A 5,772-nucleotide genomic window follows, 5' to 3' on the forward strand; every position below is an offset into this window, starting at 1 on the left:
GAAATCCATCTCATCTGGTTCAGTTAAGCAGGACCTCCAAAATCAAACAAGAGTGATACCAGACCTGTGAAAAAGTTAAGTGCACACATCCAACTTGTCACATGCACCACAGCCCCCCTACCCCCAACAGAGCTCCATGGGCCAAGGAGCACTCCCTCCCCTTGATCCATCCCCCCTCCTGCTCCAGCACAAGTCCGGCAGCATTTAACACCACCATGCCCCCTAAAACAGGATCTCACAGCTATGGTCTGGAGGCGCCCGCCCCTTCTCCTAGCCACTGGCACAGGGGGTCCATGGGCTTGCAGCATCCTCCACCCCCCACTCCAATCACCCACACCAGTGCCTTGCTGGCTGAGGGTACAGTAGGTCCTCATGAGGACAAAGTCAGCAGAGCTCCCAGCCGAAGCCCATTTTCACCTGCAGCAGCCAAGTGGGAGCTGCAGATCTGTAACATCTGACACAGCCCCTTCCCCTAAGCCAGTGGCTGTTGGTCAGTGCTAGGTGATCAGCCCTTCGCCCAGCCGCTGGTGCAGCAGGTCCACGGACTTGAAGTGCCCTTCACCCTCTCTGATCACTCACACACCAGTGCCTTGTTTGCCAAGATGGCACAGCATGTCCTCATTAGGTCAAGCTGGGCAGGGCTCCCAACTGAAGTCCACTTCCAGCAGCCAAATGGGAGCTGCACACCTGTGACATTAACCACTGCCCCGTCCCCTAAGAAGGGACCTCAGCCACCCAGGACAGAGGTCTGAGGACCAGTGGTGTATCCCCAGTCCCTCCAGCCAACAGCACTGGGCACCCAAGGACTGGCTGCACTACCCCCCACTACACACTGCAGCAGACAGAGGCACACCCTCCAACCAGGCACTCAGAAGCAGCCAACAGCCCCCTGCCTTGCCCCTCACATCACCCCCTACTGCAACCAGAGGTTTGTGCCTGCTCCTAACACCTCCACACAGCCCTGCCTGCCCAGGACTGTAGGTGAAAGTCTTCGTACCACACACTCAGTAACTGACAACCCAGGCACCTTTGCCCTGACCATCCAACAAGTGGCAGAGCACACACACAACAACTAGCGACTAGGGAGAACAGCCCCTGCAACCACAGCCAGGTGACCAGCAAAACAGAAAATCACCTCACCAAAAACACCACCTACATCCTCAGCAGTCCCGAAAGAACAGTGAACAGAGTCCCGAGCTCACATACCTAGTGGCTGCTCCTACCTACCTGGAGACCGAAGGTGTGAGCTTCAACGTGGCAAGACTAATGACCAGAGTAGCACACATGCCCAGCCTACTCAGATATATCAAAACAAAACAAAACAAAAATTCAGGATACAGTAAACAAACATACAATCAATAAATAAATATAATAACTTCTTGATGCCTCAGAGACATCAGTCAATATTAAATCACATAAAGAAACAGGCCAAGACGGCTCCAGCAAGCAACGAAAATGAAGAACTAGAAAATCTTCCGGAGGAAGATAAGGCAATGGCACTACCTGATAAAGAATTCAAAAAACTAGTATACAGAGGTCTCCAAGAGATCAAGAGGGAGATCAGGGAAAACATAAACAAAACCAAAGAACATACAGACAAAGCAATCAAAGAATTCAGGAAAACAAGAACAAAATGACAGAATAAAGAGGCTACTAGAAACTGTACAAAAACAGCAACTAAAGATTAACAATAAAATTTAAGAATTAGACAACTTAATAGAAGGACATAGGACCAGAATTGAGACGATGGAAGACAGCACTGGTGAGATTGAAGACAAATCCCTTGACACCAATTTGTTTGAGAAAAAATCAGAAAAAAGATTGAAGAGAAATGAAGAAAGGCTAAGAATTATGTGGGATACTATCAAGACAAACAACCTACAAGTGATCAGCGTGTCAGAATGTGGGGGATAATGGAAAACACAGAAAGAACTGTTTAAGATTTGCTGGTAGAAAACTTCACTAATATCATGAAAGAAGAGAAGACATCTATCCAAGAAGCTCAATGAACCCCATACAGGATAGACCCCAAAAGAAAATCACCAAGACATATCATAATCAAACTTGCCAAAAACCAAAGACAAAAAAAGAATCCTGAGAGTGCCTAGGAAAAAAGGAAAAGTCTCCTACAAAGGAGAACCAATAAGACTAAGCTCTGCTTACTCAGCAGAAACCATGCAGGCAAGAAGGCAATACCCATAAAAGCCCATTGCCATTGAGTCAATTCCAACCCATAGCAACCCTAAGGCAATGGGATGACATATATAAAGCCGTGAAGGAAAAAAAATTGCCAGCCAAGAATTGTATATTATATAGCCAGTAAAATTTCTCTCAAATACGATGGTGAAATTACATCATTTCCAGATAAACAGAAATTAAGGGAATATGTATAAACTAGAACAAAATTACAAGAAATATTAAATGGAATCCTCTGGTCAGAGAACCAACAACATCAGACAACAATCCAAGACTAGGACACAGGACAGCTCAACCAGAAACCAACCCATACAGGGAATTCTCAAAAATAAAACAAAGCTGAAAGACTGAAAACAGGGAACCAGATACGTCAATATGTAAATGACGACAACATCAAAACAAAAAAGAGGGAATAAACGGTGTAGTCATAGAACTTCCATATGGAGAAGTCAAGGTGATATTAAATAAAAGACTGGTTTAAACTTAGAAAAACAAAGGCAAATTTCAAAGTAACCACAAAGGAAGCTAACAAATCTACCCACTAAAAAAGAAGAAAAACATAAAGAATCAGTAAACACAGAATCAACAATAATGAAAGAAATGAAAAGAAAATCCATAAACAAAAAGAACTCAATACAGAAAATTAAGGGGAACAGAGAAACTGTCAACACCACTAAAAACAGAAAACAAAATAAGAGCAGTAAACTCATACATCTCAATAATTACACTGAATGTAAATGCCCTAAATACACCAGTAAAAAGACAGAGTGGCAGAATGAATTTAAAAAAAAAAAAAAAAACATGATCTATCTGTATGCTGTCTACAAGACACACTTTAGACATAAAGACATAAACAAACTCAAACTCAAATGATGGGGGAAGAAATATCAAGCAAACAATAAGCAAAAAAGAGCAGAAGTGGCAATATTAATCTCCAGCAAAATAGACTTTAAAGCAACATCCACCATAAAGGATAAGGAAGGAAACTATATAATGATTAAAGATCAATACACCAGGAGGATATAACCATAATAAATATATACACGCTCAATGACTGGGCCCCAAAATATATAAAACAAACTCTAACAGTATTGAAAATAGAAATAGACAATTCCACAACAAACAGTAGGAGACTTCAACACAGCACTTTCAGTCAAAGACAGAATATCTAGAAAAAAACTCAGTAAAGATACAGAAGATCTAAATGCCACAATCAACCAACTCAACCTCATAAACATATACATAACGCTTCATTCAACAGCAGCAAAGTATACATTCTTTCCCAACGCACATGGAACATTCTCCAGAATAGACCACATTTTAATCCACAAAGGAAGCCTCAACAAAATCCAAAACACTGAAACAATACAAAGCATCTTAGCTGATCATAATGCCATAAAAGTAGAAATCATAATAGAAATAGTGAGGAAAAAAATGAAACTTGCTTAAAAACCACTGGGTAATAACAGAAATCAAGGAGGGAATAAAAAAATTCATACAATCAAGTGAGAAGGAAAACACATCTTACCAAAACTTTTGAGACACATCAAAAGCAGTGCTTAGAGGCCAATTTATAGCAATAAACACACACATCAAAAAAGAAGAAAGGGCCAAAATCAAAGCATTAACCCTACAACTGGAACAAATAGAAAGAGAACAGCAGAATAAGCCCACAGGCACCAGAAGAAATGAAATAATAAAGATTAGGGCACAAATAAATGAAATAGATAACAGAGAACAATAGAAAATTAACAAGACTAAAAGTTGGTTCTTGGAAAAAACTCAACAAAATAGACAAACCATTGGCTAAACTGACGAAAGTAAAAGAAGAGGACACAGATAACCTGAATAAAAAATGAAACGAGGGATATCACAACAGACCTGAATGAAATAAAAAGGATCATAACAGAATACTATGAAAAACTGTATTCCAACAAACTTGAAAACCTAGAGGAAATGGACAAATTTCTAGAAACACATTACCTATGTAAACTAACACAAATTGAGTTAGAAAAAGTAAACAGACTCATAACAAAAAAAGAGATTGAAGATTAAAAAAAAACAAAAAACAAAAAACCTCCCAACCAAAAAGAGGCCTGGCCCAGGCGGCTTCACAGGAGAATTCTACCAAACCACCTGCCGCTGCACACGGATGGGCCCCTGGCCAGCTCCTGGCACGCCACTACATTGCCATCATAGCTGCAACACCACCAATGCTCGTACCTGGTGGGCTCCCACATGGCTGAGTTTCTGCAGACTGGTGGTGACCCTGAGTGGCTGCTGGGTCTCCACTGTGCCCCTAAGAAGCTGCGCAAACTCAGCGAAATCAATGAGTTGCCGGTGCATCAGCCATGGCTCATCCCAAGGAGTACATCCAGGCCCTGCTGAAGATGGGTGAGCACAGGTGGTCCCTGGGCGAGCTCATCCAGGCCTTGGTCCTGCTCACTCACTGACACTTGCTGGCTTCCTTTGTGTTTGGCTGGGACATCCTTCCCAAGGGGGACCCAGAGGGCAGCCCTGCCCCCCAGACACCTTCACTCCCCAGGGAGCAGAGCAGCCCCCCCCCCCCAGTGGAGACCCACTGAACAACTCTAGGGGCTTTGAGGCCACATACGTGATGTGGAGGCTCTGATGGAACATACGAGGTAGCTTCAGGAGAGCCTGCTATGGGACGAGGGCACATCCCAGGAGGAGATAAGAGAGCCACTCTGAGCTGGAGAAGTCGGAGAGCCTGCTGGTGACCCCTTCAGTTGACATCCTGGAGCCCTCTCCATGCCCAGACATGCTGTGCTTTGTTGAAGACCCCACTTTTGGATATGAGGACTTTACACGGCAAGGGGCTCAGGTACCCCCACCTTCTGCACCCAGGATTACACCTGGGAAGACCATGGCTACTTGCTGATCCAGTGGCTCTACCCTGACAGTGGACAGCTCCTGGATGAGAAGTTCCAGGCAGCCTGTCGTCTCACCTACAACACCATCACCATACACAGCAGTGTGGACACCTCCATGCTCTGCAGGGCCATCTGGAACTACATCCATTGCGTCTTTGGCATCAGATAGGATGACTATGACTATGGGGAGGTGAACCAGCTCCTGGAGCAGAAACTCAAGGTCTATATCAGAACTGTAGTCTGCTACCCAGAGAAGACCACCCAAAGGATGTACAACCTCTTCTGGAGGCATTTCCACCACTCAGAGAAAGTCCGTGTGAACTTGCTGCTCCTGGAGGCCCAAATGCAAGCTGCCCTGCTCTATGCCCTCTGTGCCATCACCCATTACATGACCTGACTCCTGTACAGGACCTGGGCCTGGAGCAGCTGACTCTGCAAGGACTTTTCTGACTGGAGACAGACCCAGACCCTTTACCTGTCCCATGCCCACCCACCCACTCTGGGGGTGGGCTTGTATGTGACCTGCAGCCCCAAGCCACACACTCCTTTTTCTCACTGGAATGGACAGGACCATTGCACTGACTCTGGGATCCCAGAACTGCCCCTAGGAGCTGGAAAAGGACTAGGAGACCCCAGGGGGCCATGCCCTTTTTCCTGTCCCTGCCCTCAGAGGCAAAGGGCA

General features: G+C 44.8%; 1 pseudogene; it reads left to right on the forward strand.

Moving 5' to 3' along the window:
• Positions 1-215: 215 nt before the first annotated feature.
• Positions 216-5,487, forward strand: LOC101361682 (sestrin-2 pseudogene; annotated as a pseudogene).
• Positions 5,488-5,772: the final 285 nt, after the last annotated feature.

The sequence above is a fragment of the Trichechus manatus genome, unplaced genomic scaffold (assembly GCF_000243295.1).
Source record: "Trichechus manatus latirostris isolate Lorelei unplaced genomic scaffold, TriManLat1.0 scaffold00029, whole genome shotgun sequence".
NCBI lineage: Eukaryota > Metazoa > Chordata > Mammalia > Sirenia > Trichechidae > Trichechus > Trichechus manatus.